We start from the raw sequence: 12,066 nt of genomic DNA on the forward strand, positions 1-12,066 counted from the left end.
TTTTTTTTTAGGTAACAACATATACACTACTATACGTGTACTTGGCGCCTTTTTTTACCTTTTTTTAAAAAGGTAATTTTGTACGGATATCACGCCTTTTTGTAGTGTTACGCATCTTAATCTTATAAACAATATATCTTATAACCTTATAAACAGTATATAATACAAGGTATGAAGCTAAAAGTGTTACGGACTATTATTTCTAAAGAAAACAACAATTTAATATTTTGCTTAGTTTTTTTAAAATAATAAACTGTAACCCTTTTAGTTGTACACCTTGTATATATTTTTCAATTTCAACATAAAACATAATCGCAATAAAGCATGATTAATGTTAATAAGTCGTTAACTGTGAAATTCTTTATTTATTTTTATTTGCGTGTCTTACTGAATGTTGTTCGCAACTGTATATGTACCGATATCTTCAGGTATCGATATTTTTGATAATTATTTTTACGTCAGACATAATTTTAATTCATCCAATTTTTATTATGTCTAGACATAATTTTCGTCCAATTTTCTATTATGTCTAGACATAATTTTAATTTAGCGATTTTTATTATGTCATGATATAATTCTAATTCTGCCGCTAGGGAAATTTTAAGTCGATTCTTATGAATCAAGCTTGAATTCAATGTCTAGGTGTCCCAGGTTGCCGATGACGAGGTCCACATAGTGCGCTTCGTAGTTTTCGGTGTCTACATGTATTAATACCTTGAATTCGATATCTACGTGTCCTACATTGGGTGCGTTCAGCCGATACTCCGCTAGCCTAGCAATCGTGAACAGTCGCTCGTTTTCGCTTGTTTCCTCTTTTTTGACCTAATGGATTAAAAGGAGAGGAAACGAGCGAAAACGAGCGACTGCTCACGATTGCTTGGCTAGCGGAGTATCGGCTGAACGCACCCATTCAGATTTAAAGTTATTAATACACCTAGACACCAAAAACTATGAAGCGCACTATGTAGACCTCGTCATCGGCAACCTGGAACACGTAGACATTGAATTCGAGGTATTATTACACCTAGACACTGAAAACTACGGAGCGCGCTATCTGGACCTCGTCATCAGCAACCTGGGACACCTAGACATAAATTTCAAGGTATTAATACACGTAGACACCGAAAACTACGGAGCGCACTATGTGGACCTCGTCATCGGCAACCTGGGACACCTAAACATCGAATTCAAGGTATTAATACACGTAGACACCAAAAACTACGGGGCTCACTATCTAGACATCGTCATCGGCAACCTGGAACACTTAGACATCGCATTCAACGTATTATTACACCTGGACACCGAAAACTATATGAAGCGCACTATGTGGACTTCGTCATCGGCAACCTGGGACACTAGACATCGAATTCAACGTACGATTACACATGGACACCGAAAACTATAAAGTGCATTATCTGGATTCCGTCATCGGCAACCTGGGACACGTGGACATCAAATTCAAGGTATTAATACACGTAGACACCAAAAACTACGGAGCGCACTATGTGGACCTCGTCATCGGCAACCTGGGACACGTAGACATCGAATTCAACGTGTTATTACACCTGGACACCGAAAACTATGAAGCGCACTATCTGGACCTCGTCATCGGCAACCTGGGATACCTAGACATCGAATTCAAGCTTGATTCATAAGAATCGACTTAAAAATTCCCTAGCGGCATTTTCTGACAAGCGTAGAAAACCTTCTTTTCCGTTGACTCAAAATATATATTATTACCTAATTTACTTAAATAGAAATCTTCTTCCTGACCGATAAGTCTATCGACCTAATTTCGAAATACGCGCGCGATATCGAAACTGGCGATACCTGCGCCGCCAGTGTCGAAAAAGTGAAAGTGACGTTTCTGATTATGACGTCATCATAACATCGGCGTTAGGAGCATGGTATAAATACAAGGGTATGCTCATCCCGTGGACACCCACTGCGCAGTCAAAGTGTGACGTCACACTCGGCTAGAATCTGATTGGACCCATTGGACCACAATTAAATATGGCCCTGGTGCTTGTCGTTTAGATCCGGAGAAACGTGATTGTGGACATTAAGTATGCAATGTCCTGTTCCGTGAAAGGTTGTGGCAATTATTATCGAAAAACAAAATTGCTTGACGGAAACAGCATAAAATATTTTTCGTTTCCGAAAGATTTTACGATCGCAGCTAAGTGGCTTGCAGCATGCGGAAAACAAAACGTTAACTTCAACGTTAACATTAAAAAAAGTAAGATTTTATATTTCTTGTAAATGTACAAATATAATGAAGTGAACTGCATATAATTTTGTGTTTAGGTATGATATGTTCCCAACACTTCGATGCATCATGCTTTGTACAGCCGTCGAAAGAAAAGTCCCTTTTCTATGCTCAAAAAAGACTGACAAAATTGAGACCAGATGCAATTCCTACGTTGCGTTTAATGTGTGACGCGCCGCAAATGGAAGCTGTTCGTTATAATAAAAGATCATTGCCATTAATTGATACGTCGGATATGTCAGAATTAATATGCAATGACACATCAACTTCGAAATTAACATGCAATGACACATCAACTTCGGAATCAACATGCAATGACACATCAACTTCGGAATCAACATGCAACGATACAGTGCTATTTGCCACATTTGGCGATGATATACCTGTGTCAAAAGAAATCCAGTCGATCAATACTATAACAGCGTTACCATCTACATCAAAGGATGTAACTGCTCTCTTGAAGAAACTGTGAGTTACAAACTAACATTTAGAAATTTTTCAGGTCATTATATGAAAGAATAATGTTGGTTTTTATTGTTTACTTTCAGTAATAGTGTTGAAGAGCAATTAGCAGCAACACAAAAGAAGTTGCTTATGTACAAAGAGAAAGAGAAGAAAGGCGACGAAAATGCGGAAACAAAAATATACCAGATACTCGGAAAAATATTTACTCCGGGGCAAATACGGATGTTACTAAACCCGTCTAAGAAACGTATATCATGGTCTCCAGAAGATATAGCAAGTGCTATATCGTTACGATCTATCAGTCCGAAGGCATATCGCTATTTAAGGAATGTTTTGCAGATACCGCTCCCTGGTCCATCAACGCTCAGAAGGTGGGCAAGTTCTATCAAAGCAGAAACAGGTGTTATATCGTGTGTGCTCGAATGCATGAAACAGAAAGGGAAATGCTTAAAAGACTCTGAAAAACTGGTAGTAGTAACATTCGATGAGGTCTATTTATCTAATAAAATTGCTATAGATCGCAAATGTGAGCAAGTCGTTGGACCTCACAAGACGTGTCAATGTATCATGGTACGAAGCTTGTTTTCCAATTGGAAGCAGCCAGTGTATTACAACTTTGATGAACCTATGTCTAAGAGCACGCTTTTACACGTTATTTCGGAAATGTATAATATAGGCTATACGGTTATTGCTGTGACGAGTGATATGGGTTCGGGTAATATGGGATTGTGGTCAGAAATGGGAATAAGAATTGCACCTAAGAAATGTTACTTTCAGCATCCTGTTTGTATTGAACTCAAAGTTTTCGTATTTGCAGATATGTCCCATCTCGTTAAGCTGGCGCGTAATCATTTCCTCGATAAGGACTTCAACGTTAACGGAGTAATTTTAAGTAAAAAAAGTTTAGAACGGTTGTTAGCTATTAATATTAAGGATTTGAAAGTGGCGTACAAAATATCTCAGTACCATTTAGACCTGCAAGGTACTGAGCGACAAAAAGTACTCCCAGCTGTGCAGCTACTGTCTGCCACTACCGCTGCTTCATTACGATGGTGTGGACAAAAAGGTTTTCTCGAAAATGTAGAGTGGATGGAAACAGCACGTATGATCAAATTGTTGAATGACTGGTTTGATATATTCAACTCAAAATCGATGTACGGCAACCATTCAGGAAAAAATGCATATGGCAAGAACTTAGAGGAACAAAATGCAATACTTCACGAAATGACGTCTTTCATGTACGAACTAAGAGTAGGAAATCACAAAAGTTTAATGTTATTTCAGAAAGGGTTCATCGTGAGCAGTAATTCTTTGGAACAATTATTACCGTATTTAATTGAGAAGTATTCCACGGCTAATATTGAATATGTCATAACAAATCGGTTAAACCAAGATGTATTAGAAAATTTCTTTTCTTTTATAAGATCGAATGGTGGTGGTGCGAATGATCAACCAACAGCCTTAGATTTTAAGTATAGAGTAAAACGCTATATATTAGGAAAATTTTCTACGACTATTTTCTGCAAAAATACAAATGTCACAGAAAGCGAACGAAATGTATCCTGTTTAATATCTCCGCTTAACGATAATAATTGTGAAGAGTATATTTTAAGTAATATGTTAGCGCCGTACACAAACGAAGACGAAACAACCGATCTTCATATCGAAGAAGAATTCTTAACAGAAAATGAAATTAATAATAATAAGGAAAATCGCGTTTCATGCTTTAATTCAGCAACATATATTCCTACTTTAGAAGAAGAACAAATACTAAAATCATTAGATGAAATGGAAATTGTCGACAATATTGAGGATCAAGGTTTATTATATATAGCTGGCTATGTAGCATATAGATTCAAAAGTAAACACGACACACTAGGTATTAAAACATGCGAGCTACCAATTGTCAATGATCTAGATTGGTTACAATTTATTTCCCGAGGGAAATGCATGTACCCATCGTCTGATCTTTTAAAAGCTGCACATATTATGAACACAGAATTCTCCAAGTATCACGGTTCAAAGCTTAGTAAAGACAAATTCATCTTCAAGAAACTTACGGATAAAATAGAAATTGCATTAAAACCTATCGAACTGCCAAGAGAGGTCTTGCTATGTCTTGTTAGGACAAGAACCTACATTAGGGTACGCGAAATTAATCGAACCATTGCTGTACAAAATAGATTTAAGAATAAGAAAAAGAAGTTAACCAAATTTACGAATAATAAATCTTTTTCATAGCATCTTTATATAAGTTGTTATTATTATTGTTGTCATTTAATCCCTATAAAGTGATATGAGGAGGAAAGCTGTCAAACAAAGTAAAAAAATATTAACATTTTTATATATTTGTTTTGTAAACATTTCTATATTTATTAAGTTTATAATTCATTAATATTTTATTAAGTTTCAAATTCATAAACTATTACTTTACAACAGATTTTTTCCCTGCAAACTTGAAATTAAAATAATATATCTGACGAGAATGCCGCTAACATAAGCTATTTGGAAACAGCAGTTTTAAATTTACCGCTTATCTGTGACGTCCCACTTCGACAATTCTGATTGGTCGCGTGCGCAAGAGCATACCCTTGTATTTATACCATGGAAGTATCTTAATAAAAAATTTTCACATTTGGACTTTGCGTCGCAATATCTCCGCTCGTAGGGCACGTAGCGGAATATTATGAGAGAAACCCCCCCCTAATTGGACCCCAAGCTATCGATCAAGCCTACTTAGAACTTGATCCGTTCACTCGTTATCGAGATCTCAACATCTCGGGTACTCGCAACCCGTCGCGTCGCGTAAAAGAGTCACGGTCGGTCTCGCTCCGCGTGTACTTGGCGCGAGACACTACCGTGTCTCTTGATCACATTATATCCCACACAGCACATAATATTGTAGAAATATTGCAGCAATATTATTTTTTAATTGCAATATTACAATGAAATGTATCAGAAATATTGCAGTAATATTACTGAGATATCTCAGTAATATTAAAATGTCCGCGAAAATGAATATCAGTAATATTACTGATATTTATTTCAGTAATATTGCGGTAATATTACTGCAATATATCAGTAATATTACGGTAAAATTATTATAATATTTGCGTGATATTTGTATAATATTGCTAGGAATTAAAAAACCATTTTAATAATTTTTATTAAATTTTATTAAATTATTTTTAATAGTATTGTCACATACAATTTTAAAATAATATTGATATTGTAAACGCAATAATATTATTTGTGTAATATTAGATAATATTTATTTAATATTGCTAAAAATTAAAACATTTTAATGAATATTATTAAATTTTATCAAATTGTTATTTTTAATAATAGTATTACATACAATATTAAGAAAATAATATTGATATTATTTTTCTATCTTTTTCTTCTTCAAAACTGCTCCATGCTACTCTGCACTGTATGAATTTCCACTGATAAAGAATGGCGTAACACTATAACATAATACAAAAACTGTAATTATTATCTATATCTAATTATGCAAGGTAAGTTTTATTTTGTATGCCAATTATCTTCACTAATTATCTCAGAAAGTATTGATTTATTGGAAAAATGTTTCAGATAAAACTTGGAGGGTTTATAGAGGAATAATGGATGATCTTATTAGATTTCGAGTCTGGAACCCATGTTGAGCCCAGTAGGGTCCAAATCAATTTTTTTAAATAATATCATCTTTTTTTATTACATCATCTTTTTCTACTAATTAATATAAACAACTTTTGTCTGAAACATTTTTATTTACCTTATACTTTTTGAGATATTCAAGGAAAATTTGGTAATTTTTTTAATATTTAGCTTATATCTTGATAAATGCTTGTCGGAGGGCAAAATGATATAAGACTTTTTTACTTGATATGGTCTCAAGAATATGCTATTGCAATAATACCCTAATTTCTTTAAATATTTGTGTATACATTTTCTTGAAGCTTTCATGTGTACACAATTATTTAAAGAAATTAGAATACTATTGCAACAGTATATTCTTGAAACCAAATTAAGTCAAAAAGTCCTGTACCACTTTTTACTCCGACGAACATTTATTGACAAACATCTATTGTAAGCTAAATATTGAAAAAAATACCAAGTTTTCCTTGAACATCTCAAAAAATATAAGGCAAATAAAAAAATGTTTCAGACAAAAGTTGTTCATATTAATTAGTAGAAAAAGATGATACCATAAAAAGGGGGTTTCTATTTAAATAATTTGACTTGGATCCTATTAGGCTTAACACAGATCCCGGACTCAAAATCTAATAAAATTGTCTATTGGTTCTTCTTGAACTCTCCAACTTTTATCTGAAACATTTTTCCAATAAATCAATACTTTTTGAGATAATTATAGCGGAGATGATTGGCACACGAAATAAAAACCACCCTGTTTATTTCATACATAATTACGTATTAAAACATAAAAGTACGGGGTTAAGTATGACGTGTTCCGATATTCACTGTCTATACTCAAAATCTATAGTTAATGTTATACATACACTTTAGATTTTCAGTACTGGATATTAAAATATTGGAACGCAGTTTATACCAAGTTTAAATTTTTCTTACTTATGTATCTAATAAATGAAGCTGTCGCTCTGAAGAGTTTGATAGAAATCAAACTGCTTGGTGCTGCTCTGCGTGAACTTCCACTGATGGAAAGCAACGTAACACTGCAACATAATACAACAACAGTAATTATTATTTACATCTACTTATATATTTTAAACATAAAAGTAGGTTAAGTATGAATCTGTATTGTGATATTCACTATCTATGTATACTGAAAATCTGTAGTTGATGTTACACGTATACTTTGGATTTTCAGTATTGACGATTAATATTGGAAAGTATGGTTTATATCAAATTTAACTTTTTCTTACTTACATATCTAATAAATAAATCTTTTGCTTTTCTATCAAACTACTTGGTGCTGCTCTGGACTGCATGAACATCTACTGATGGAAAGCAATACTGTAACATATAGCATAAGAACAATAATTATTATAAAATCATGTAAATGGTTAAATAATTATTTATTTATTTATAAATCATTTAATTAATGATTAAACTGCTTTTTAGGAGATTTGGGATCGGCATATTTCTATCACGTCGTATCTCCAACTATATAAGGGCTCCAGTTGGATTAAACTGTTAAAAATTTTGAGGTTAAGTTAGCATCAAGATTTAAGTATGAAGCCGTTAATAAATAATTTCATTAGAGACTCGTTCAATAAAGTTATAAAAGCAAATATATGTATTTTAAGATGATCATTGAAATGATTTTTATGATATTAACGTGGTTTTTGCAGACCATTATGCCACGTAATCTCTATTTTTGGATTTAAAGACAAATCGCCAAATATATATGTACAATGTACAGATTAGTAATAATTATACAAAAATAATTTTAAAAATATTTGTGTGAACAATATTTATTAAATAAAGAAAAATTATCTGAAATTAACACGATTGTTTCTGTGCGGTGTCGTACACGTGATTGCGTGGTTCCACGGAGCCATGCAAGAGACAGCGAGAGAAGACCGGGAATGGTGGGGGTCGGTGCTGCGACCAAGCGCATAGCCGCACACACTAGCGTTCTTCCCTCCACTTACGCACTCAGAAACGTTCTGTTTATCCGTGTGACAAACTCGTAATTTGAAAAGTTTAATATTAATTATATAAGAAATATAAATTTTAAATTTTACTCATTTATTTTATTATCAATTTACTTACTGGCTCTTAATTAAAAATTAATTGTATATATAATTACCTATTATTATTACAAAACAAATAACAAGTTATAAAATTAAATACCACCACTTATAAAATTTATCTTAATCACTTTTATTCCCCAAAAGTACAAGTCAGTCTCTTTTGATTTCATCACATTTTTTTATTTAGATTTTTCTTTCTTTCAGTCCAAAATTCTTTAACTGGATATATTATCTGTGCAATACGTATGATTGTGTGATACCTTAATAACAACGTCTTAATGACGTCAATAAGATGTCATTAAAATGTCATTTGACATTATTTTGCTACTTAAAGTATTATATTTCAACAATATATTGCAGCAATATTACTGTAATATTTCAATATTATTTAAAAACGTGTAATACATCAGTAATATTTCTGAAATATTTCATTGTAATACGTAATATTTCCACTATATTGCAATATTACTGCAATATTTCTGCAATATTATGTGCTGTGTGGGATGCACGATCGGAATGAAAAACTTAATGCATTTTTATTAGTTCCTTATTTATTATTTCCACATTTAAATTATGTAACATCTTTTACGTATTCAAATAAACTTGCTATGAAAGAATTTGATGTGCATATCTAGTGATACTAAAGTAGTACGAATTAACGTTATTTAATGCGTTAAGTAGTTCGAATTATAAAGTGTTAAAGTGGGCGCATTTTTTTATTTCGGTAAACTTGTTTTTATATTGACATGCATTTGCATGAATATGAATGATGTTTAATGAAAAAATACTTTCTTATAGTGTTTTGGAAAGCTCTTATTGAGATAAGCTACAAGAATACGCAATAAAAAGTAGATTTAAAAAATTGAAGGTGCAAGCAACTATTTAAGATGAAACTAATGACACCATCTTATGTACCCCTTGAAACCATACAACTTTGGTCTGGAACATTTTTCTCTAAAATGTTGCGTTTACGAATAAATCGGGTGATACGGGTGGTCTGAGACACCCGGTATATATATGCATGTATTAATACAATGTGTTCCAAGTTTTTCCGCAGTTTTTCGAAGTGCCATCCGTCTATGTCAATATAAAGCTATACATCGGTATAATATTGAATTTATCACCCTAAGAATTTGAATCCGTCAAGTGTAATTGTAAATAAAGATTGATAAAGACTGTATGATTCGGCACTTTTCTGTTAGGAAATCTTCGTTAATATTCTCTTACAGAAGCCTTTGCATTTCCTGCGTACACATAATAAATATCTGTGTTATTCTTTGTTTGTGAAAATTTACGGCATTTTGGATAATGTTTTACAAAGTACTGCTCGTTATTAATATTTATACAAGTTTTTATCATCATTTTTAATCATTTTAAATCGTAAACACGACTAGAAGAAGCAGATAAGATATATAGTCGAGTCAAATTAGACATTTGAGCTCGGAAGTGAAGCGGTATCAATGAAACCTTTTTAGGGTTGTTGGGGGGATGTAAAAGAGCTTATTTCTGAGTTGTCGGGCTAATCGGACCGATGGGTTTTTAAGGGGGGAAGGGGGAATGAAAAATTTCGTTTTTTCGCAATAACTCGGCGAATTTTGACCGTACATGATTTAATAACCCCTCATTTTGTAGCTCTTTTAAAACTCTACAATTCATTTCCTGAAGACCCTAACTTAAAATCAATATTTGTCGAGTTCTAGCGAGTCCCGAGCGCACTCGACTCGACATGCGACGCGCCGTCGCATGGCCGATCGTCATCGCGGCGGCGCGCCGCCGCCGGCGACGATCGTCCACGCGTTAAAAGCGCGACTTCCAAAGGCTTCTCCTGGGCTCAATTTTTAACGAATCTGAACGACTGACCTCTCGTTTTGTAGGTCTCTTTAAGCCCTACAACTTTGTCAGTGGCGGCACATTTCTATCTATTAATGGAAACGAGATAAACGCAAAAAACCGCGACAAAATTAAGTTAGGGTCTTCAGGAAATGAATTGTAGGGCTTTAAAAGAGCTACAAAATGAAAGGTTAGTAAATCATGTACGGTCAAAATTCGCCGAGTTATTGCAAAAAAACCGAAATTTTTTATTCCCCCTCCCCTCCTTAAAAACCCATTGGTCCGATTAACCCGACAACTCAGAAATAAGCTCTTCTACATCTCCCCAACAACCCTAAAAAGGTTTCATTGATACCGCTTCACTTCCGAGCAAAAGCCTTTTTTTTGTCTAATTTGACTGGACTAATAAACATTATTGATCTGCGTATCAGTTTATGTATATGACGTGTTACTTATCTATTACTATACGTTTACGCGAGCGTTACTTCTGTAGTAACTTACGATAATTCCTTCTCGTAAACGGGATTTTGTAGTAACTTACGATAATTTACTCCGCGTAAACGAGTGATATATCGTAAGTTACTACAGAAGTAACGCTCGCGTAGTATTATAGCAAGACCGTTATTATTTCTTCAATACAAAATTCTAAATTTTTAGTCAACGGCGAAAATTGTTTGATTCAAAGGGATAATATTCTGATAAGTAAATTTTTTTTTATATCTTTTTTTACGAGATTTTAAGGTCAATTCTCTTTTTTTAAATAGAATTGTATGATGTTTTTATATAATATGATTCTTCTAATTACTGTACACACGCAATTACCTCTACTTCCAGAAATATAGCTTTTTAAATATTTGTTTATGTTAAAAACTTCTTAATAATTTATAGTTTTTTTTCACAAAACATGACATAAAATTACTTTAGAAAAAATAATATTGACATTTTTTCAAAAGTTTATATGCATATGTATGTGATCCTGCAGTAGAACCGGTTTTGAAATGAGTTTTTAAAAAATTGTCATTTCAATTATGCCTTTTAGATACACGTACGGTTTTTAGGTACACTTCTCAAAATGGCGAATTTCTGAGTTATTTTAGATTATATGTACGCAGTTTTTTATGTTTTTATTGGTTTAATTATTAGTATATTAACAATAAATATGCATCCCTTACTTGCACTGTGTGCTTGCATCTGCATATGAAACAGAAATTTGTTGCGGCCACTTTTGACGCCCTATATCTCGAATACTACCCGTCTTAAAAATTTAATCCAAAGACCAACAGGAAACTTACATCATGTATAATGAGATTTGAAACTTACGCTGACCGCAAAGATTTCCAAATATATTTTTTTGACAATATTTAAATTATTAAAAATTACGGTAAACTGAGGAAAAAAGAACAACATTATTCTAGCATCTGTTGTTGGTATAATTGTTGGTCACATATTAATGTCAAATATACTGTTTTTTAGGAAATTTTATAAGCTTCAAATTTGGTTTAAAGCATTTTGTACGTATCTCTCATAGAAACTGAGAAAATTGCAAAAAAGTGTGGCAAATCCTATTTTTTTATGATATATTTATTTAATTTCAGCTATACAAAGCCATGTAATGGACTTGGTTTACAATATACCTTAAACACACTCATACCAACTTTTTTAACTTAACGCGTGATACTGTTAATTCCTTATTCCATACTTTTTTAATTTCTTCTAGAAAAACCACCCCTTAAACCCTACACGCCTAAACCCATTATTTGAACG

The 12,066-nt window shown here is 33.0% G+C and overlaps 1 protein-coding gene across 1 annotated transcript in view; it reads right to left on the minus strand.

The window, feature by feature from the left end:
• Window positions 1-5,967: 5,967 nt before the first annotated feature.
• LOC143897622 (cytochrome P450 6k1-like) overlaps window positions 5,968-12,066 on the minus strand; it is a 32,003-nt gene continuing 25,904 nt past the window's right edge. Inside the window, exons 6-8 of the transcript XR_013256966.1 lie at window positions 7,643-7,729; window positions 7,325-7,428; window positions 5,968-6,201 (exon numbers count right to left, since the gene is read on the minus strand). The gene's annotated coding sequence lies outside the window, so the exon portion shown is untranslated. The remainder of the gene's footprint in view (window positions 6,202-7,324; window positions 7,429-7,642; window positions 7,730-12,066) is intronic.

Source organism: Temnothorax americanus, unplaced genomic scaffold, assembly GCF_048541705.1.
Source record: "Temnothorax americanus isolate GAGA-0224 unplaced genomic scaffold, ASM4854170v1 Scaffold206, whole genome shotgun sequence".
NCBI lineage: Eukaryota > Metazoa > Arthropoda > Insecta > Hymenoptera > Formicidae > Temnothorax > Temnothorax americanus.